The sequence below is a fragment of the Pinus tabuliformis genome, chromosome 9, assembly GCF_031772625.1.
Source record: "Pinus tabuliformis cultivar Carrire ecotype Pingquan chromosome 9, CPIR1, whole genome shotgun sequence".
Taxonomy (NCBI): domain Eukaryota; kingdom Viridiplantae; phylum Streptophyta; class Pinopsida; order Pinales; family Pinaceae; genus Pinus; species Pinus tabuliformis.
In genome coordinates this window covers 949,691,340-949,716,235 of record NC_142307.1, presented here as the reverse complement: position 1 = coordinate 949,716,235, position 24,896 = coordinate 949,691,340, and the positions used below count along the sequence as shown (strand labels likewise).

At 34.9% G+C, this 24,896-nt stretch overlaps 1 pseudogene across 1 annotated transcript; it reads right to left on the bottom strand.

The window, feature by feature from the left end:
- Positions 1-21,848: 21,848 nt before the first annotated feature.
- Positions 21,849-24,650, bottom strand: LOC149151882 (cyclin-D1-1-like; annotated as a pseudogene). The gene is made up of 7 exons (XR_016262886.1): positions 24,494-24,650; positions 23,655-24,232; positions 23,481-23,570; positions 23,274-23,372; positions 22,964-23,171; positions 22,734-22,864; positions 21,849-22,637 (listed from the first exon to the last, which is right to left on the bottom strand). The product of XR_016262886.1 is annotated as a cyclin-D1-1-like (transcript).
- Positions 24,651-24,896: the final 246 nt, after the last annotated feature.

Sequence of the window (24,896 nt, the reverse complement as noted above, 5' to 3'; positions counted from 1 at the left end):
ATTTTTTGGGTGACACGTGGACCACTCATAGGGAGACACATGGCTTAGGTGACATAAGCATGATGTCATTCCACTGGTAGGACCCCAAAATTTTTAGGAGCAGTACAAAAGGGAAGCATCAGGTTGATTGGGCAGCAGGCACTTATGGCAGTTGTCAAAGCCAGCTTTCCATGGAAACGTTGTGATTGGCCCATGGCTATAGCGAGTGGACCCCATAGGGCAGCTAAGGTTGTAAGGTAAATCCCAAAAGAAGATTAAGGCATAAAAGCAGAAGCACCAGGCATCAGGCACAGGACACATCGACACTGACAAAGGAAATCAACAACCAATGAGAAGTGGAGCAGGTGAACCGCACTAACAACTAAGCTTTCTAAAGGAGTATAGAGTATTTAGAAGAAGGTAAAACAAAATCGTCAAGATAAAGGGTCATAGGCTAGGGGATAGAACATTTTCCATGCAACAGTGACCAAGGGCATGGAGGTGGAGTTATAAATGAGATAAGCCCTAGAAGTCTTAAAAGCAGTTAAGCACCTCAAGGACCAAGACGATGATCACAACACTGGGTTTTATGGAAAAAATAGAAAATGGGATAACACAAAAGGAGCTAAAGCAAGTATTGGAGGGATATACAACATTTTTAATATAAATCCTTTATGCTATAATTATAAAAAAAATGGTCGTAGAGTTATGTTTACCATTGTTTTAAAATGCTCGATCCAACGTAGATATATGGCAACATTATTAATATAAAGCCTTTTAGCTTTGGCATGATTGATTTGAAAACTTGATTTATAGGTGTGGAAATATTTTTGCATGGATGGATGAGTCAAAAATAATATATGGCATGGCTTTGATATAAAACATTTGGGCCATAATTGAAGGCATTGGATGAATGAGTTAGTATCTTCAAATTTGGAAGTTTTACCAAAATAGTGGCAAACTAAAGTTGGAAATGTAGTTAAAACAACAGCTAAAGCCTGTTAAGAGACAGAATAGACAAATCAATAGAAAAACTCATATTTTGAGCTTTGAAAAACAGAATTAGAATCTAATACTTAAATATCAATCCAGAAGACTGAAATAAAAAGGACAAAGGAAAAAATTAGAGATTCATGCAAAGATTGAAAGTGAAGTTAGCAAAAAGCATAGAAGCCAAAAATATCAAGCCAAGTTTTTTATAAGAAGAATCAATTAAGGAATTATGCAACGTGTTCAACAGAGTTTGGTGCAAGTCAAGTTCGTGATTTTGCTGGTGTGATCAACAACGAAAAATTGTTGAAGGTATTGGTGATTAATGTAGGCAAATTGTTTTATTTTAAAAGAAAAGGTGACATTCAATTTCTAGTATGAAAATGGATGAAACATGAATCATTAAGTGTTAAGAAAGTTAGAAATTCATATCATGGGTCGGTGCTTCTTCTAGTAGTTGCTGGTAAATATTTGGGGTTGTAGCTCCATCTAGTTGTCGCTGATAAATCAGGGAATTGTAACTTCCTGTTGGCTGTAGCTAGAGAAATTTGTAACAATAAGTTGTAGCTTTCCTTGTGAATGAATTGAAGAGAATTTTGAAAAAAAAATTGTATTTCTTGTGTTACTGAAATTATATTATGTCATTCTCATGTGAATGAATTGTTTATGGTTTCCTAATATCATTTCTTAAGTAAAATAAAGTCTTAGATTGTTAAAATTCCTACAATACTAATTCACCCCCCCCCCCTGTCAGTATTATCCTAGTTTCCAACAATACTATGGGCCACTCTTTAGCTGAAGTTGATCTTAACCAACCTTCTCCTCTTACACCTCCTGAGGATGGTCGTCCTCCTCTAGTAGAAGTGTTAGAAGTTTCTTCTCCAGTGGAAATCTCCTCCTCTGTGGGTATGAACTTGTTTCCTCCATCTCCCCTTCCTCTTTCCTTTGAAAATATTTTTGCATTAAATTTTTGTAGTGCTTCCCATTCAAACTCTTTAATTGGTTGTAGTATTCTAGTGGAGCTATCCTATTTATCAGTTCCTCCCCCTTTCCATGATTTTTCATTTTGATCCATGCCCCTTACTATCGCCCCTTCTTTGTCATTTTTTGGCCTCACTTTCCTCTTGGATGAACACTTACCCCATCCCCCTTCATTTACCCCACCTCATATATATAATTTTCACTCCCTCTCCTCCATATATTCAACTCCTCTAGTAGACTTGTTTGTTTTGTTCATCTGTGAGTCAGGAGAGGGTTTAGGGACCTTTCCAGAATCGAATCCTGGGGGTTGGGGTAATGGAAAGATGTCTTACTTATCAGTCGTGATGAAACAAGCTTCCTCTTAAATTCATCAAGGAAAGAAAAAGTCCATTTTAGGGGCCCTTAGAGAAAACTCCCTAGTAAATGGTTTTGAATGATAATTCTCTCCTGCAGTATTTGGGATCTATCCAACCCGAAAAAAAATGTCCTTAAAAAACCTCATCTCCCAACTTTCCCCTCATATCCTTTTCATCTAGGAAACTATGATATAATATGGGTCAAAAGTGGCTTCAATTATATCCTTCCTTATTTCGGCTTTGTCCTTCCATTACACTGATGGTATTGGGTTTTCTATTAACTTGATTACTAGTTGGAATGAAAGCATGTTATTTTGCACATCAGTTTGGTCTTCATGGTCATGTTTTGAAAATTCCTTCAAGTCAAGAGATGAAGATATTTCTTTTACAAGACTGAATATTTATGGACCATACAATGAAAGGAAATCCTTTTGGAAGAATATTTTCAACCTTCTATGTTTCTTATCTAATAGAATCATTATAGGTGGAGATTTAAACTTCACTTTGGGTCACTCAGAGATATGGGGGCCTAGATCATAATAAGACTCTCTCAAATATTGTTTCATGGACAATATCGATATGATTGGGATGACTGACGCCCTCCCTCCAAAGGTTCTCCTTATCTAGATAAATAATAGAACTAGTGAGGCATATATCTTAAAGAGGATGGATCATTTTCTTATATCTGAATATTTTTTGGATCAAAGTCTTCAAATTCACCAGTGGACTTCTTATGGTGGGACTCTAATCGTCGACCCATCATCCTGGATATGGATTCTTCACAACAAAAATGACAGGGCCCATCAAGCTAAACCCCCGCTATCTTGACCACTCCTCTCTCTCTTAGATATTATCAAAGAATATTGAGTTGCCTATAATCCCTCCATTAGGGTCTCTTTATCAACCCAATTCCAAAGGAATCTAAAAAAAGAAAAAGAGATTATTTCCAAATGGATCCATGATAAAAAATATCTAAGATGTTTAGCTTCTTGTAGAAACATAAAGGAAAGTGAAATAGATTTTGTACTCACTGAGCACTTCAACTTCCTCAGAAGTACAAAAATATTCCCTAGAATCATTGGAGGAGAAAAATGATCCCTGGTCCTGGAAAAGGAATGAGAGGGGTGGCTAAAAAGCATAGCCCTCTAACTCTAGGATAGAGATGGTAATACAAAGTACTTCAATAGAATTTGCAACCACAAGAAAGTTATCAATACTATTTGGGAAATCAAATTCACAGATGGCTAGATTGTTTCCTCCAATGATATAGTTAAGGAAGGGTGCAATTATTTTAAATCCATCTTCATGAATGACAATAGAGTTAACATTGAAAAATTTCTCCAAGTTGAAAATCCTTTTCCACAGTTCATAGACGAGGAAGGAAATAACCATTTGATGGTTGAAGTCCCCAAAGAAGAGCTTGATTATGTCGTAAAAAGTTTCCAAAAGGATATAATTTCGGGCCTAGATAAGTTTCTTATTAAATTTTATCTCAACTATTATGATTTAATATGGGATGATATGATAAGGGTAATTCAATATTCCAGATTAAATGGAATAATGTTTAATCCCTTGAAATATGCCTTCATTTCCATGATACCAAAGTCATATAATCCCACTTCTTTTGATTAGTCTTTTCTTATTTCTCCCTACAACATTGTCTATAATATTATTTCAAAAATCATTGCTCTTCACATGAACCCCTTCCTCTTTATGTTGAAAAATGCAGCAAGAAAGTCTCAATTTGACTTTGCCTTGGCCAAATTGAGGAAATTCGAATTTCCACATCAACAGACAACTTGGATGCAGTTAACTGGTGTGAAATGACTCTTTTCACTTAGTTAGCTTAGTAAATTTGAGTTAAAGGAGTTGGAGTTCAGTTAATCATGTGTGATTGCTAATTTGTAGCAATCAAGGTCAATTATTTCAAGTTGTTTTCAGTTAAACTAGCTTTAACCATTGGATGAACTAGTGGAAGGTAACTTGTGCAATGGGACTTCAGTCTAACTTAGTGGTCATCCAATTAACTAATCAATCAGCCCAAAATATCTAGTGCATGAAGAGAATTTGAATTCCCCAGTTGTGGTAGATATTCCAAGGCAGTGTAACATCAATTGTAGACTAGTCCTGAGTGTACACGTGTTACATGTAGTCAGATGATCAACCTTGGGAATTGTTATGGCAGACTAATTTCTCTTGCAGACAAGATCAATCACCCTAGATTCAAAAGAGATCTAGTAACAAAAAAAACAAGTGACTACTACTACCTTTCCTTAATTTACAACTGAAGTATGAAATATGAGATATGAAATAGCTTCTTACCTTTCTACAAAATTCTTGTCGAAGTCCTTCTAAACTTTTCAAAAAGCTTTCCTCGCCACTTCACAAGAATACCTGCATGAAGAGCAACAAGCAAGGAATAAAATCATAACATAGATAAAGATGAAACAAAGAATGAATGAAAATTGTGACATATCATATATCATAGGATTAAACCAATATTCAATTATAAACTATACAAAAGATCAAGGAGCTTTACAAAGAGCATTAAAACAAGTGCAATTAGGAAAGAAATAGTTGCTTGTATTAATTTGAACAAGAAGAAGAAATACAAACTTTCCTTAATGATGTAAGGCTCCCCCCAACAATCTCCAATCCTCCCCTTAAGTGACAAGATTTCTAGCCCTATTCCAACAAAATAAGTTTACATTCGTAAGCCCCTCCTTCATCCTCTGGTCTATGTTGAATTTATAGGCCAAGAGGAGGAGCTTTTAGATCCTCTTCTTTAGGGATGAGATCCTTAAAAGGGAGGATTAGGGTTCTACAAAGAGATGGAGTTTGATTCATGAACCAAGGGATGTGGCGCAAGTATGTAGGGTCTCAAGGCCTTCAGTTGGGAAATATTCCTCAAACAAGGCTTCTAGAAATCACTTTTATTTTTACTCTCATTAAGATATTCGTGCAGTTCACAGTGGAGGACAGTGCACAGACTTGTGCAGGTCACAATGCTCAAAACTGCGCTTGCACAAGTAATGGCTAGAGAAACTACGCAATTTCTTAAAAATAGGTTTTTGAGAAATGCAATCCAGTGCCATTGTAGTATTTGGGATTTTTTTACTTCCAACTTTGTAGGGGAATTGTTGAAACACTTCATCAGATAGCGAGAGATCTAGATTGGCATTCATTTTCCTAATGTAGAAAAAATGACGTGTAACAGATTGCCCCAAAAAGTACAAAGTTATAAAATATGTTTGAGGACTAAAGCAATTTATCATGTCAAAGTTTGGATTAGAGACCAATTGGTTGGAGACCTGAAATAAACAATCAAGGATTATGATACAATATCTTTATATAATCATCACTAAGGAAGGAATTCCCATAATTAGAGTAAAAGTATCTCAAAGAATCAGTATGAAAATAAACAAATATCCATGTCAACAATAGACATAGTATGGACACAACCATCAAATAAGGATCTATCTTTACAATCAGGAATATTTAAAACTCCACGCAACTCTGGATGGATGAAATTAGATCTAGGATCTTGGCTTTCATATCTATCGATCCATAGTACGAGTTTAACCATGAGAGTGAATCACTCAAAGTTAAACATGGTATAAACCACCTGATTACCAGTCAATGATGTGAACCATTAACAAGTGCAAGAGAAACCACCAATAATGACAATGGTTCTCAAGGTACAGTAGTACAATTTATGAAGTGTGATTAAACGTCTTGAAGTCAAACACTCATAGAAGCATTTGATCAAAGGTCAATAATGAGAACCTATCGTCGAAGGCAAGAAACCTGCCATTAAGGCATGCAAGTTCTAAGGTACCAAAGGAGGTTTCTAGATCAACTTCCTAGATAATGAGCTGAAGTTGATAGGAAATGATCCATCACAGGAGGTCTTATGACACGAAACTCATGTTAAGTTTTGAAGAAAAAAATTTAGTGATTCAAGACTGACTCAGGGATGGCTGACATGATTGAAGGTTATGAATTGTAAGGTAATTTTTACTGAGGTTAAACTGCTCTTGAACATATCGGCAACACAACATTTCAACTTGGTAGAACTTGACTCAAAAAATAAGACCCAAAACCGATATGAATATTTTCAATAAGGTGTAATAAATTTAGAGGAAAATGGATTTCCCAACCCAAACAAAAAAGCGACAGTGTGTCATGTTCAAGAGCGACATATTACTTTCTTACAATATAAAAAAAAAATGTTTCTTTCCAATTTCCCCCCACTAATATTGGCAAGTACCTCTTTACTTTTTTACACAAGCTTGAATAAGATAACATATGCTTGTCTTGTAAACTTATCCTTTGGATTAGTCCTTTAGATTATTTTTAATGAACCCTAGGAAGGAGTTGTTTGGTCTCATCATGATTGACGAGTCCTACACTATTTACATTTTGTGAGTCCAGTGAAGGGATAACTCAGTGTCATTTTCTAATTTAAAGAGTTTGAAAATACATGAAAAGAAAACTCATTCAAATATTTCAACGTAAAGTATTAACCAGCCTAGAGAAAGTAAATTTCATTGCTTTTCATATTGAGGGAATTCAGAGAAAAACATAAGTAAACTCTAAAATGCCTTTTTTCACAAATTTAGTCTCTCAAGCCCGAAAAAGGGTAAAATAATGCAGGAGAGAACTCTTTTGACCGTGATTAGTCAAAGTATATCTTTTTTGTAGATATTCCACATGATCCATAAAAAGGGTAAAATTATATCAAGTAGACATTATTTCACTTACTTTAATTAGTTTGAAATAAACAAGCATACTCAACAATCTTTTCATATTTCAAGAGTCAGAAAAGAGCTTCAAGGTAACTCTAGGGTTTCACTTTTTAATAATTTAAGGAGCCCGAAAAAGTGCTAAAAGTATACTCATGTCACCAAATTTCAATGTAATTAACTAGCAGGAAAATATGGAAAGAACTAAACATTTTCATATATGTTTTATGAGCATGAAAATATAGAAAAGAAATCTCTGGATTTTCATGAGTTTAACGAGTTATGAAAATAATAACCAAAATGGACTCTAAATAGTTTTCATTTTAAACAAGCTTGAAACACAAAAAAACTATGGTTGAGAGTGGTTTCATTTTTACACAAGCTTGAAACAGAGAAGAAACTATGCTTGAGATAAGTTTTAATGGCCCCCAAGTATAACCTATAGAGGTACATGCTCCCCAAGCTTTGCTTGATCTACCTAAGTAGACTATTTGTTACTAATAGGCGGATGAAATGAAGGTTCATTCACAAGATCAGATGAAAGACTTGACTCAATCAGGGGAGTATTTGTTTCATTTTTCAACGAGCTTGACATAGAAAATAATTATGCTCATGGAACCTTGTTCCATTTTTTAACGAGCTTGACACAATAAACATAACTATGGTCATGGAACCTTGTTTCATTTTTTCTTGAGATTAACACAAGAAAAGGAACTATGCTCATAGGGACATGTTTCAATTTTTAAAGAGGTTGACACAGTAAAAGAACCATCCTCGTAGGGACCTCTTTCATTTTTTAACGAGGTAGACAATAAAGAACCATCCTCATAAGGACCTATTTCATTTTTTAATGAGGTTGACATAGTAAAATAATTATCCTCATAGGGACCTATTTCATTTTTTAACGAGGTTAACACAGTAAAAGAACTATCCTCATAGGGACCTATTTCATTTTTTAACGAGGTTGACATAGTAAAAGAACTATCCTCATAGGGACCTGTTTCATTTTTTAACAAGGTTGACACAGTAAAAGAACTATCCTCATAGGGACATTTCATTTTTTAACGACATTGACATAGTAAAATAACTATCCTCATAGGGACCTTTTTCATTTTTTAACGAGGTTGACAAATTAAAAGTGTTATCCTTATAGGGACCTATTTCAATTTTTAACAAGGTTGACACAGTAAAAGAGTTATCCTCATAGGGACCTTTTTCATTTTTTAACGAGGTTAACACGGTAAAAGAACTATCCTTATAGGGACCTATTTAATTTTTTAATGAGTTTGACATAGTAAAATAACTATCCTCATAGGGACCTATTTCATTTTTTAACAACATTGACATAGTAAAAGAATTATCCTCATATCGATCTATTTCATTTTTTAATGAGGCTGACACAGTAAAAGAACTATCCTCATAGGGAACTGTTTCATTTTTTAATGAGGTTGACATAGTAAAAGAAATATCCTTAGAGAACCTTGATCATGGCTTCCAACTAGAAGGAAAACATGCCAAGGGACACACTTCGATCATGGCTTCCAACAGGTCTTCATTAGATGGAAGAACAGTTCTCAGGAAGGAACACATGTCAAGGGAATCAATATGGATAAGTAATTTGGATTCAAATGTACCCATTGAAGGGTTCACCATGTCACCTACCAGATCTAAATCAAATAAGTCAAGCAAATAGTGAGAGGCTCGCTTACATCAGTAACTGAAAACATGGGACCGATTGCCACATAATTAACTCATGGTGGGGTAGATACCACTTCCATATAAGGAATATTTAGGGGTGTCAGATGGTTGGTATTTGAATCAATAACAACGAATGAAATTTGGTTAATAGTCACAATGTTTCTATTGTGAGGGAAAAACATCAGTTGAAAGAGTATGGACATGACAACTTTTATGGCATAGAGATAGTCTTGACCAAGGAGCAAGTTGAAATCTAAGGGGCCTTGAACTACCATAAGATCAATATAGACAATTTTACCTTCCAAGGTAATAGAAAACTTTGGAAGGATCCCTAAAGGTTCATTGATTGTGTGCAACAAACACAAGCTAAAGGGAACCCAAAGCTTGCCAAGCAGTTGAGGGTAAAATACTAACAGAAGCACATTCATCTACATTTTACGACACGCATTCTTACCATAAGCATTCACAATGATTTAGAAAGGAATGTAAGAAGGAAAACAAGGCTCTTTAAGTCTTCTCTAATCAAAGGAAACAATCTTAGTACTTGGAGAGGGTTCCGTGGAAATGGGAGAAATCCTCCCTTGTGTAGAATAATTTGAAGTAACAAGAAGAATATGAGCGGTATTAACTTCACTCTCTAGAGGGAGAGTGGGGTTGACCAAATATAGAATCGATTTGACCACTTGATCAACTAATGGTTCATCAACATGAGTGATATGTGTTTCACTCTCCAATGGAAGAGTGGGATTAACTATACTTGGAATTAGTTTAATCACTTCATCAAATGACGGTAGGTTGGGAGAAAGATTACGGTAACAAGTTGGAATTTGTTGTTGAGAAACAGTAAGGTTTTCCAACAATTTTGAGGCTTCATCAATGTGAGGGAAAAGGTTATTTTGGTGACTCCCTTTGCATAACCTAAAAGGAAACCTAACTTTACCCATTTTCCCTAGAACCTAAAAATCAATGGTTGATGGATCAACAGTAAGTTGATGAAAATTTTTAGACCACACATCTAAAAACTTTGGAATATTAGGAAAATCAATAAGAAGGTGGTCACCTTTACAAATCTTACAACGGAATTTGGGCTTGTGATGTATTTTCGAAGATTCCTCAACATTTTCCATACTCGGAGCAATAGTGGGTTGGTTGACTTCTTTCTCACTTTCCTTCTTCTTCTTATTTTTCCCTTTCTTCTTCTTCTTGGCCACTTGGTTACTAGAATCAAGGCTTTTACCAAGCGAAGAAGAAGAAAAGGAGGAAAACATTTTGAGCGAAGAAGGTAACGAGTCAACAAATAGTTGGTGTTGTTGAGATGGAGAACTTGGTTGAGGTGAAAAAATTGGATGAGGTGGATTAGTTTGGGTATTTGGGACTAAATAAGTTTAAAACAACCACACTGGTAAACCTATCATGAATTCGGGAAGTGACAACATAGCTATATAAGGAGGATCGATGTTTCCAAAGCTAGGAAAAGGACTAGGATTCCCGTTAAAAGTGGTTACTTAATCGGTAAATTCTAAAATTGTTGCCAATAGATTCAATTTTAATAAGTTTATTGATAATTTAAACAATATTATAAATATAAATTCACAATCCATATTTAAGGTCTGCAGAAATTAAAACAGGAAAACAACATGGGCTAATAAATGTAAGGAGTCAAACCATGCAAACAACCTTTTCACAATGAAATCACTAGTTGGTGATGAAACCCAACGTCACAGAGATCAATGTGAAAAGTGGATAGTTATAGAGTATGTGGAATCAGTTACGTTGACAACTTACTTAATGGGCATGATTTGTTGCAAGTAACTTCACATATGCCATCGCGAGTGAAGAATACCCTCCAAAAAGGTCCAAGTGAGTCTAGTCTAATCAATGTCTACTCCAGGTACAATAGGGAGTTACTCCCTGTCGGCACCTTGGTTAAAATCTCTAAGATAATGGTATCTAAGGTTACCACATACAACAATTTAACCTAGGGGAACAGTCACGTATCATATGTACACGCAAGGGAAAAGTAACAGAGCTCAATCCCCTTGAAGGTTCCTCAACATGGTCAATCTGAGGTTTATCCTTCAAGTGACTCCCATGAACCTTTCAGCACCATTTCTAATGCGTGAAAATTGCATTACCATAACCAATGAAGTGGGGTCGATCACTTCACTAGGTTTGATATGATATCATACTTAACTCCCTTGTAAGAGGAGCTTCCGAGAGTCAAACTGTAATATATGGATTTACTCCCTACCGCAATATTATATTGTTTGTTTGCAAATTTGGAAAGTTAACTCAATTCCCTATTCCAAATCCCTACAATCTGATCTAATGTAGGTGTAATGATACCTAGAAATATAAAAATTCTAATTTATTTTATTAGTGTTGTTTTTAAGCTTTTGTTAACTCAATAGGTTGATGGATGTGAGACCGGTGGTTTTATAACCTGACTCAAAACTAAATGCAATCGAGCATGATAATGTAATATTTTTGCTTCGATGAATCATAACTAAAGAAAGGAGAGAGGTTTCATTGACTTTTTAATAATGAAAGAATCAATTAATCATTTTCAAAATAAAAATCAGAGAGAATGAAAAATACATGATTATTGGTCATGAGGGGGGACTTTTTTGAAAAACTAGAACCTCATTTCCTTAAAATCCAAGCTACAAAATGCAAAATTTTAATCCTAACAACTTCTTGCATACCCAAAATCAAACGATTAATTCCTCCTTCAATAGACACAAACCATAATTTCAACTTGATGTAATAAATTACAAATCACTGTAAGAATAATATTGTTTTGTCTTATAGAAAGGAATAACCACTATTCACTTTGACAAAAACAAAATACTCCAAATCACAAGTGTTGCCTTGAAAAACCCTAAATTTTTACGAATACTAATTATTCTGCAATCATGAAACAAAGTATTTAATCTGATCTTTTGACAGAAGAAGGACATACTCAAGTTATCTCCGCAATGACCGGTCTTTCTTTTGATTAATCATCAATTCACCAGATCAAACTTTGAACCCCAGTTTGCAAAGATGAATAATTCCTCATGAAGGCAACTCAAAACATCAAATCAAAATAGAGTGGACTTTTCAAGAATGTAAATAGATCTAAGAAAGTACAACAATAAAAAAATTCTTGACCCAACAAATCAAAACCCTAATTTTTCCAAAATTTAAGAGACTTGTGCAAATAACTAGTTATGTCTGGTGGACATATGCACTATTAATAAAGGAAAAGTGCACAAATTTACACACTGTTTCCAAAGAAAAAGTGTGCAAGCCAAGAAAACTTAAGAAAAATAAAAAACAAAGCTAAAAATCGATAAATTTAAGCTTTCAAGGTTTAGATCACAATCAAACAAGGCTATAGAAAGCAATCAAAGGTCACAAGAGGACATAATGAAGAAAAAATTATTCCCCAATATGGTCGCCAATTTGTTATGGCAGACTAATCGCTCTTGCGGAAAAGATCGATCTCCCTATATTCAAAAGAGATCTAGTAACAAACAAAACAAGTGATTGCTACCTTTCCTTAATTTACAACTAAAGTATAAAATATGAGATATGCAAGAGCTTCTTACCTTTCTACGAAATTCCTATGGAAGTCCTTGTGATTATTTCAAAAGAAATTCCTCATCGCTTCACAAGAAGACCTACATGAACAAAGACAAACAAGAAATAAAAGCATAGCATAGATAAAGATAAAACACAAAATGAATGAAAATTGTGACATTGCATATATCATAGGATTAACCCAATATTCAGTTATAAACTATGCAAAGGATGAAGTAGCTTTTCAAAGAGCTTTAAAACAAGTGAAATTAGGAAAGAAACATTTTCTTGTATTAATTTAAGCAAGAAGAAGCAATATAACCTTGCCTTGATGATGTAAGCCTCCTCCCAGATGGTCTCCAATCCTCCCCTTAAGTGACAATATTTCCAATCCTATTCCAACAACATAATTTTACATTCAGAATTCCATCCTTCACCCTCTAGTCTGTGTTGAATTTATAGGCCAAGAGGAGGAGTGCTATGAAACCAACTCACAAAAATATAGAAAATATAGATGAATGCCTTAGAAATAAGCCTCTTTGGGGGGCAACCTCCTTTACATTACACAAATGAACAATTCTTCGATGATACAAATGACAAGATCTCCTTTCTATATATAGGAGTCTAGGGGTCATAATATAATCAAAGCCGACATAACAATAATAATGTAAGGGCACAATAATAACAATCTGGGGACTACATGAGCACAAAAATATAATAAGGGGATTGTACTAATAACAATAAGGGGTTACACTAGTATTATAGGGACCTAACATGCCCCTCTCCTTCAAAAAGTGTTGTCCTCAACGCTTGAGTAGTTCTCGATGCTTATGTATAAAAATTTTGTCCTCCCATGTGGAATCTTTAGTGGGTAATTTCTTCCACTTGATGAGATACTCTAAAATTGATCGATTTCGTAGATGTCGGGTTCTTGGTTCTGTGACTGCTCTAGGATCCAATATGATTTTTCCTTCCTCATCAAGTGTTGGCAATATTGTTTGAACTGGGATCTTCTGCAACTTTTGAATGAGTGGCCGCACTTCTTCATCATTGTTCCATTCATCCTTTGATTCGTTTATCCAATCTAGTTGGACAATAGAAATGGCACAAAACAATGCTTCCACATCCTCATCCTTTCATGAGAGTGTATCTGTAACAACATTTTTCTCCCCTTTTTTGTAGATGATTTCAAAGTCATAACCCAACATCTTTGTGACCCATTTTTGTTGTTCTTCTGAAGATAATCTTTGTTATAAAAATTATTTAAGAATATCATGATCCGTTTTTACCTTGAAGTGTCTTCGCATTAGGTAAGGTTGCCATTTCTTAAGTGCATGTAGTATTGCCAACATTTCTTTCTCATAAATAGCTTACTTGAGATGTAGCCATAAAAATACCCAATCACCTACATCAAAAATTCTTTCACTGTGATGTTGATCTGCCTGTTGTTTCATTTGATTCTGCACCAAAGGGGTGTTAACCTTTAAAAGTTGGAGAACTTATTGTTGATACTTGATGTGATCTTTCACTACTTGAATCTTTTTCTTCTTGATATCTCCTTCTATCTTGAGAGTTTGAGGAGTGGTAATTTCTTCCAATGCATTACAAGATATGGTCGGATTCATTTCTTGATGCCCGATGTGATCTTTACTTCTTGAACATTTTTCTTCTTGATATGTCCTTCTATCTTGATAGTTTGAGGAGTGGTAATTCTGGCCAATGCATTACAAGATATGGCTGGATTCATTTCTTCTTTCTCAATGTGATCTTTCACTTCTTGAACCTTTTTCTTCTTGATATGTCCTTCTATCTTAAGAGTTTGAGAAGTGGTAATTCTTGCCAATGCTTTACAAGATATGGTCAGATTCATTTCTTCTTTCTCTGGGGTTGGTTTCTGGTGTATATCCTGTTCTTTTGATGTTTATTGATCCTTTTCTTCCTCCTCTTCACAATCAATGTAAAACAATTTCTTATCAGCACACTTATGACCTTTAATGTATTTGTTATCACAATTGCAACAGAGCCCTTTTTCTCTTTTTTCTTCCAGTTGTTGTGGTGTAAACCTTGTAGGTTGTGGAAGGCTAGGAGAAACAACACTTCCATCTTTATAGTTGTGAGGGGTAGACTTCCTTGTTGCCATAATTTTGCTTTCCACTTTTCTTGCCAACCTGAATGCCTTCTCCAATGAATCAGGTTCCCAAAGACGAACCTCATGTTGAATGTTATCCTTTAAAGTCCCTATGGAGACATCAATCCTCTTCTTCTCTAGAATATCATTTTCCCTTATATTCAATTTTTGAAAGTCCTCAATGTGCTCTGCCATTGAACACTTTTGTTTGATATTTATCAATTTGCTAAAGAAGGTGCTGCTCTTTGTATCCTCATAATGTGCCATCATTTCCTCTGTGAAAATTGACCACGTAACAAGTGGTTTATGAGAAAAAATCCCTTTATACCATAAAAATTGATTCGGTTCTAAATAATTAGATGCAATATGTACCTTTTGCAACAGCGGTACACCATGTAGATCAAAATATTTCTCCATCTGTAGTATCCAATTTACCGGATCCTTGCCATCAAACTTCCTCATCTCACTTTTTCTTGATTTTAGGAGCTTGATCTTGAAATGACTAGAACTCCTTAATTTTGGATCTTTAAGTTCTAAAATTTTGGTCTGCAATAGCCCTCTACATCCTCTTTCTAACTCTGCAAGTCTTATCACAATTGGATTCCCGAAGAAAGATTTATTCCCAATCTCCCGCAATGACCTAATTATATACTAATTCCATAGAGTGAACTTGTACGATGTGCCACGTGTCACTGTTTCACCCTTAGATTCTAAAGCTTGTACCTAAAAAAAAAAAAATCTGTCCTCTTTCTGTAAATTCTTACAAAATTTCAATCTGATGCTCAGAGAGAAAGTTCTGACGATTTTCCCAAGGTCACCTGTTTAGGATGTAATTCAGGAATCTTCAAAAACCCTAACTTGCTCAGATCATATATCCGAAAATATAGCAAGACAAGATTTGAAATTTTGACTCGAAGTTCAGACCGATTTCTTCTCAAATCGGTTTTTGTTTTAGCTTCTGAAACTTTGTAGCGAAAACGTTATAGCGAACATTCCACGATGGCCTGTTTTAGATGAAATTATGGAGCTTGCAAAACCCCTAATTTCCTCAGATCATATCTCCGAAAATATAGCGAGACAAGATCTGAAATTCAGACTCGAGGTTTAGCAAGATTTCATCTCAAATGGGGTTTTTGTTTAAGCTTTTGAAACATTGCAGAAAAAAAGTTATAGTGCAAATTCCACGATGGCCTATTTGGAGCAGCGAAACCCTAAAATCCAAAGCTCTCATACCAAATGTTATGAAACCAGCTCACAAAAATATAGAAAAGATAGATGAACACCTTAGAAATAATCCTCTTTGAGGGGGAAACCTCCTTTACATTACACAAATGAACAATTCTTGGATGATACAAATGACAAGATCTCTTTTCTATATATAGGAGTCTAAGGGGTCATAATATAATCAGAGTCGACATAAAAATAATAATGTAAGGGCACAATAATAACAATATGGGGACTACATGGGCACAACAATATAATAAGGGGGTTGTAATAATAACAATAAGGGGTTACATTAGTAGTATAGAAACCTAACAAGGAGGCTTGAGATCCTCTTCTCAAGGGATGAGATCCTTAAAAGGAGGGATTAGGGTGCCATGAAGAGAGGGATTTTGATTGATGAACCAAGGGACGTGGCCCAAGTATGTTGGGTCTCGAGGTCTTCAGTTGAGAAATATTCCTCCAACAAGGCTTCTAGAAATCACTTTTTATTTTTGCTCTCGTTAAGAGATTTTTGCAGTTCATAATGGAAAGCAGTGTGCATACTTGCACAGGTCACAATGCTCAAAACTACACTTGTGTAGGTAATGGCTAGAGAAGCTATGCAATTGCTTAAAAATAGGTTTTTAATCAATGCAATCTAAAATTATTGTAGTCTTTGGGATTGTTTTACTTCCACCTTTATATGTAAATCCTTGAAACACTTCATCAAATAGCGATAGATTCGAATTGGCAGTCATTTGCCTAATGGTGATACATGTAACAGGAATTGCACAATCAATTATAGGTAAATTCCTAAATAATAGGGGCCTAATTCCTTAGGATTTTTGCAAGGAAATAGGGGCTAAAGCAAAGGCAGGAATTTAGCAACTCTGGGTTAAAGCTTCTCAGTGAGCAGAGAGACAGGTTATTCACTTGCAGGATTTTCTCAGAGCAAGCAGACAATTGTAATACATCTCTATTTATCAAATTAATGCAAACAGGCATAAGGGGTTTTTAGTAGTTGCTTTCCCCTAGAAAAATAATGTGCATGTGTGTTGTTTCTTATTGCATGTTTTTTATTGTTGTTCTAAATTGTGAATTAAATTCTGTCGAGCAATAGAGTAGGATTGTGTTTCTTGATTTAGATTAAAATTTCATGAGTAGTTTCAATTCTACACCATAATTTCTATACTTTAATCACATTTCTATGGAACGATTTGGCTTTTGGAGGATCAACGAATCCAAAATGCCATTAGATTGACTCAATAGGGACCGGACTCCATTCACACTAAAAAATAGAAAGAAATTATCTTCAAGCTAGACCTATCTAAGGCCTTTGATAGGGAAACTCACTCTATATAATTCTCCTCCTCCTTCATCTAGGTTTTTACCCTTCTTTCATTTCTTAGATCTTTATCTACATTAGCTCCTCTTTGATGGTCTTATTGATAAATTGTTCTACCTCTCCATTCTTTAACCCTCAAATAAGTCTTAGATAGGGTTTCCCCCTCTCGCCTCTCCTTTTCTTACCAGTTGTTGAAGATCTTAACAGAGCTATATAAGATGCCAAAAGAAGGAATCAGATTTCTAGCATCTAGATCACCTAGGACTATTCGCTCATACATCTACTTTTTGTAGATCACATCCTTATTTTTCTTGGAAGCATTGTATTGGGCATTCAATGCCTTTAATATGTTCTAGACCTTTTCTCCATAGCTACAGGAATGTAAATAAATTAAGAAAAGTATACTCTACACGAAAATGTGTTGGAGGTGGTAAATGCTAAGAACATCTCAAGGATCCTCTCAAAAGATCCTCTGTCATTGGCCAATTCTTTTAAATACTTGCGCTTTTATCTAAAACCAAACTCGTACAGAAAAAAGGATTGAACTTGGATTTTATAAAAATTAGAGCTCAAAATTAGAACATGATGCAACAGATGGCTCTTTTTTTCATTTTTACCATGGTAAATCAGTAACTCATTGGAGTAAAATGGGCAAGGCTCAAGATCAAACCTATTTGTTGCCACTATAACACCAAGAGTATATCCAATAGTCTATACACCATATATACTGATAATTTATGACTTAGTAAGATTCGAGACTCCATGAGGGTGGGGGAGCTTACTCCTTGAGCCTTATCACAACGAGCCAAAGATGTCCCCTTATGGGATTTTAAATTGAGTGGAGATGATAACATCCCATTATGTTAAACACCTAGTTATCCTACGAGGAGATGGTGCACCAAATGGCTCTTAAGGGCTAGAAGATTAGTTTTATGTAAGGTTGTCACTGAGGTCATCCCTTTTTACTGGGCCTCATTAGCTTAGACTTATATGGGCATTCTACACAATGTAACTCTCCCTACATTTCCTCTAGGTAGGGAATTCAGAAAAAAATCCCTTTGCTTTCATTACATGGACCTTTATTGTCATTCTCAAAGCCTTTGGTGGATGTGGTTTAAAAAAATCACTTTGATTTTCAAGAGCTCTTAGTACAAAAGGCGTGTGAAGACTGATCCAAGTTTAGGCCTCTGGTCATATGTTATGATGAAAAACTTATCATCCCCTCTTCCAGTATAGATTGGATTAGGTCCTCGAGAAAGTATTCACAATAGGGCTCCATCAAATGGAAGGCTATAATCAACTCTTCTGAAATCATTGGGAACAGTCTAAGGTGGAAAATTAGAAATGGTGCTTGTCTCATCATTGGAAATATCCTTAGATATGAAGACATCGCACAAACTCCATCTCGGCCCCTTTGGTACAAAACTTAAATGATCACGATTTTTCTATCTAAAAAAAGCCTCAAACATGAGGCATCTTTTTGGTCCTCAAATTTGGCACTCCCCTGAATCTCTACCTCTAGAAGGAGAATTGGCTAATGAATGGTTTCCATACTCTAGTTCACTACAACAACTCTTGTCACTATGCCTGATTCAGAGGATCTTCTAGCCTGGTCGAGAAGTCCCACTAGGTATTACTCTCCAAAATTGGGCTATCAAGCTTTGGTTATCTCACAAGAGAATCACCAGCCTCTGTGATGAGAAAAATGACCGTGGAAATTTCAATGTCCTCCCAAGATGAAGCTATTCATGTTGTTGCGTTAAAAAATCCCCCACATGGGAAATTCTATAAAGATATAATTTGCACCCCCAATAGATGTATGTTATTCCCGGAGGCTTCAGAAATGATCTCTCACCTCTTCATACAATTTCCTTTCTAGATAACAATATGGAAGGAAATTTAGAATAAAGATGGGGAAAATATCATATGGTAAGGGGAATCCATTGAAGAATGCTTAAAATTTCGGCAAAATCTATAATACATAATGCATCTCTTAGAGCTTTGTCCTTAATTTTAAACCAGGGAATATGGATGTAACATAATCAAACAATTTTTGAAAATAAAAAACATTCTTTCATCTAGGCTTCCATTAACAACTTGACCCTTCAGGAATTGATACCCCTTATTATGAAACCTTAACAACAAAACTTTCACTTTGAGGTGCTTTTCCAAAAGAATAAGCCTTGGGCTTTCTTTGCTTCTTAACAACAAAATATTTCAATTGGTGGAACACGGGGTGTCCACTTTTTGTCAAATGACCACTCGTAGACTTCCTCTTGCAACATCAGTCAAGAAACAAAAAATTATGTTGAATTATTGGCTCTAAAACAACTCCTAAAACTTGTATACTTCCTTCATATCTCTTCTACTCATGTTTATGAATACTCAAAGTTGTTAATAGCCTGGAAGAATCACACTGCTAGATTGAGGAACCACTCTCTACTTCTTGTTTATAAAAAAATCATTCAAAAAATAGACAATTTTTCTCATCTTACCTTTATCATATTTGCAAGCCTTAAAACCAACAAGAAAACCAAGAAGAAAGTCTCAAAAGCTCGAGTGAGCCAAATCACAAAACATTTTCTTGACCCATGGGACTACATGTCTGATGTTTTTTTTTTTTGATATTATCTCATATATACTCAACCAGAGTATATATCAACTTCAACATATGGATACAGATGTAGTATTTGGACACAACAACTTTGTTCTTTTTTCCCTAAAGGCCTAAAGGAAAAATGCTTATGGGAGACTTTGTATATAATATTTAATGCATATAATAGTTGATCTACTTATAATATGACATGAGCCTCTTTCCGCTTTTCTCTTCAAAAGGCCTTCTTAGGGATAGACAACACCACAAAGGGAACGACCCATTTTTGATGAAATCTTATGAATACTTAGAAAATGAATTGTTTTTAAACCAAAAAGCCATTTGAATGATTCAATATCTACCTCCAATATATTTTTAATTTAACTGTAAATAAAAATACTAAATGTTTTCCCTTAAAACAAAAAAATCTAATAAATAATCAAATTATTATATTATTCAAACTAAACAAAATCTAATAAAACATATTAATCAAAACTACATCCAAATTATAAAAAACTTCTATTATTTTAACTTATATCCTTACACATTTGTCAAAACTATCAATTATTTTCCAAGCCTATCCAAAGTATGCTCCAAAGATGAGGAACTATTATTATTTTAACTTATATCTTAACCTATCCAAAGATAAGGAGCTTCCATTATTTTGACTTATATCTTAACCTATCCAAAATATGCTTCCAAAAATAAAGTGCTTCCATTATTTTCACTTATATTCTAACAATTTTTTCAAAACTATCAACTATTTTTCAAACCTATATATACCACTCTGGGAAAGGATAAAAATTTCCAATAATTTTATTTTACCTTGTATTTGCCCTTATCAAAATTATCCATCATTTTCCACATAACCTCTTAATGTTACTGAAGAAAGTTAATTGGGTCCACTATTTTATACAGATTAAGGATAAAAATCTCCAATAATTTTATTTTATCTTACCTTGTATTTATCCTTATCAAAATTATCCATCTTTTTCCACATAACCTTTTAATATTATTGAGGAAAGTTAAAATTCATCGACTATTTTATATAGGTTAAAAACTAAGACTCATCCTATTCACAATGACTACATTTTTTAAGATTTATGTTAATTCCTAATTAGGAATGGTATGCCTCGTTATTAAACTAAGTTTTAATTTTTTAATATTTGATTGAAATAGTATATGTTTTAGTTATATAAGTTGAGATTTTAATATTTTATCAAAATAGTGAAGTAAAGAAAGTGTAAGAGATACATAATTATTTAAGAAATTCTCAATTATTTAGAATATTATCATTTCAAATATTTATATTTCTCTAAGCCGAAGTCATTTCTCAAGCCATTTTTCAAATGAGTAGAGGGAGTGTAACATATATATAATTAAAATTTTCAATTATTTAGAATATTACCATTTCAAATATTTATATTTCTCTAAGCCAAAGTCATTTCTCAAGTCATTTGAGAGGGAGTGTAACATATATATAATTATTTATTTCTCTAGGCCAAAGTCATTTCAAATAAGTCATTTGAGAGGGAGTGTAACATATATATTCTAGGCCAAAGTCATTTCAAATGAGCAATGAGTAAAGGGAGTGTAACATATATATATAATTATTTAACATCATCTCAAATTTTTCCAATATTACAATTTCAAATATTTATATTTCTATAGCCCAAGGTGAAAATGAAAAAACTTAAAACGTGTAAGTTATTCATTTCAAATGAGTAATGAGTAAAGGGAAAATGAAAAAACTTAAAACGTGTAAGTTATTCATTTCAAATGAGTAATGAGTAAAGGGAGTGTAACATATATATAATTATTTAACATCATCTCAAATTTTTCCAATATTACAATTTCAAATATTTATATTTCTATAGCCCAAGGTGAAAATGAAAAAACTTAAAACCTGTAAGTTGTTAAATCTTTTATTGATGTATTTGTGAAATGAATAAAGAGAACGTGACATATATACAATTATTTAACCTCATCTCAATATTTTTCAATATTACCATATTACAATTTCAAATATTTCAAATATTTTTTCCAATATTACAATTTCAAATATTTATATTTCTCTATTTCTCTAGACAAGGTCACCGAATTGAACTGTTCACATTTATCGTGCTGATTATCAATAATCAGCATTATTCGAATTGTCATTGCACTAGATGCGTTGAAAATTAAAAATCTTTATATAATGAGAAAATAACGAGTTTATGAAAGTTAAAGTTTCATAAACTCAGCATCTCGCAATCGATTCCGTTTCATGTAGCAATCATGAAAAAACACAAATTAACTCGACTCCGGTAACCTCACACCCACACTCCCACCTTACAAAATCGCTTTCTTAGAAGCACACTCCCACCTTACAAAATCGCTTTCTTAGAAGCACACTCCCACCTTACAAAATCGCTTTATCAGAAGCACACTCCCAAACTCACACTTGACCCAGTATACTATGGCTTTCTTAGAATGTTTTGAATAACAATTAAGATCTCAAGGACAGAGATCTCGTTGAATTGTAATTTCTTGGAAAGTGTTGGTAATTAGAACATTATTCTTCCATACATGTTCTATATCCCAACAACTCTAACTGTATCAATGTATTCAGTTTAACTCAAAACTCTACCTGTATCAAGGTATTCAGTTTAACTCACAGATGATGTGAATTTACACAACTTCCCTTCTTTCTGTACTTATTGTCTCTGGTGGTGGGGGACTTCTTTCTTTTCTCATGCAGTCTTGAATTGGAGTTGCTGGGTAAATGAAACTGGGTCGAGCTTTCCTGTAGGGAGCACTTCAGCATTACTCCATTATTTCTATTTTCCGGTACTTTTGAATTGGAGCTGCTGGGTAAATGAAACTGAGTCGAGCTTTCCTGTAGGGAGCACTTCAGAATTATTCCATTATTTCTATTTTCCGGTACTTTTTGGATTACGGTCACAGGACTCGTCGGAAATTTGGGTTTTCCATTAAGACGGTTGGAAGACAGGGATGGAGGCAAGGGATCTACGATCCTCTCTTCCATAAACCGGTAGCATTTTTGCAAATCCACCTAAAAATAAACGAAGATAATTGGTTCTCATGTCAAAATGCCTATGCTAATTATATCATGACATGCAATTAAAGAGATTATGTGGATTGCAATTACCTTCTCTGCGTTGAGAAATCTGGAGAGCTCAGTAATATGGGGCTCGGCCTGCAACGGAACCAGCTCTTCCAACGCACAAAACATGGCAGCTAAAGCAACTATGGAGGGCCGAAATTCCACAAATTCCTCTTCTGCAAAATCAATCAAGATCGCATTGCATTTAATCCCTAAAATTAATGCATAAAATTAAAATGGATCAATCTATACAGGCAAGAAAAATCCATAATTACCAAATAGACTTCCGAGTAGAAGCTCTGTTACACGGGAGACTATGGAGGTTCTGACGATGCAGTCAAACCGCAGGTGCTGAGCCATTGCCTCCGTGTAAGAAAAGGGCGTCACAGGGTTCATCCGCCATCCAAGTGCTTTCATTATGGAGAGTTCCATCCGCTGTAATGCATACGATTCGAACACGTGATCTATGCCTTCAACCTGTCACTAGAATAACTTAATTTCGACATCCCCATAAAATAGCCGCTGGTGACTTTCCCATGGCGTCTATAATCAAAATAATAGATGGAATTTGTTTGGCGAAAATACCTGAAAATCCAAGATACTTGGAACATTTACTTCATCCATCTTTGCTGCGATTGACAAACATCCCATTGATACCAATTCCATCATCCAAGATTTCCAGGTCTGCGAGCGTTTAACAAACTTAACAAACTCGAAAATAAGTTGCTTAAACTGACATATGATTTATGGCTTTTCTTGAAATATTGCCAAAGATAACAGGCCGAACTATACCTGATCATGACGGTTCTTCCACAAAAAACGATCCATATGGTTAACGGCCGAAGAAATTATCAGAGCCTTAAAGTTAAAATGACTGCCAACCTGTCACAAATTGTAACACAAAGCTTTCAATAATTTTGTAATTCTGAGAATTAAGAAATCTAGAGAGTTGTTTTCTTAACTAACCTTATTCATCCAAAAGACTGCCCTCCTCCTTGCGTCACATAATTCACTGGCCCTAAGATGTTGCAAATAATAGCCTGCACTTGGCATAAAGGCCGATTCCTTCTCTAGACAGATTTTAATCGCTTCATCGTAATCTTCAGGTACAGCAAAGGGCAATGTCGAACAAGAACCCACGTGGCCGGTGTAGTAGGGAAAATCGTGGTACGGCGTTGAATCACTGTGGTCGATGCAATGAGTATTCAAATCTTTTGACCATGGACTATCAATCTGCAGATTCTCTTCACACAAAAGGCTTTCAGTGGAACTATCCATTTTAATTGTCAATATCGTATCGGCTGCCGACAAATTTCTTAATGCCTTTGCAATGGAAAACAACTAGACCAAGGTGTTTCAGTTCAATGATAAAAAAAACAGCTCGACGTTTGCTTGCTTTGAGCCTTCTGCCTTCTAGCTGAAGAATATGACAAGCTTTTGCTCAAAATTAAAGAATATGCAGCCGGAATGTATTTAAGCTTCAAATTAGGAAATCCAAGCGGATCCAACTGAAACTTTTCAGTTCTTGTAATTGTCTCTACAATCTGTCCAAACATTTACTCTTTTAGAACAAAACCGCAGATTCTTAACCCTTAACCCGCAAACTAAAGCATTCGCAATCCTGCTAGCTGGTTTTAGGTTCAAAAGACTACAGGCGATCAAAGCTTAAAGGTAAAACACAAGACAGCGTGCACTCCAAAATTTACCAAAAAGAAAATCTATTTCCTTAAAACGCAAAAAGGTAAATCCAGGATTAAAGACTGAAGAATCAAAAAACTCGCGAAGCCCAGCGACACAAAAATTACCTCATATGGCGTTAAGTTCTCCTTTCATTTAAAGATCGGAATCCCACAGCGAATATTTGCTGCCTGATGTATAGGCGACTGCCCTACCGCACGGTAGGAACAGAGAATGAAAGATTTGCCTATCGAACTGTACAGAATTGCAGTGCGAATGGCATCCTTTATTACTCACTCAGTCTGGATCCACGGAGCTCCAAGACTAACAGAAGCATTAAATGATAAGTGCAGTCGGAAAATGACGGAAGCGGGTTATGTAGGCCAGTAGATCGTGACTGGGGTTAAGGCCGTAACTCAAGTCACACGTTGGGCGCCCCTGGAGTTATTAGAAATAAGGGAACCCCATGTTCAGCACACGTGTGCCATGACTTTACCGGGAGGGCGACATCACGTTTAATCCTTCAACTCA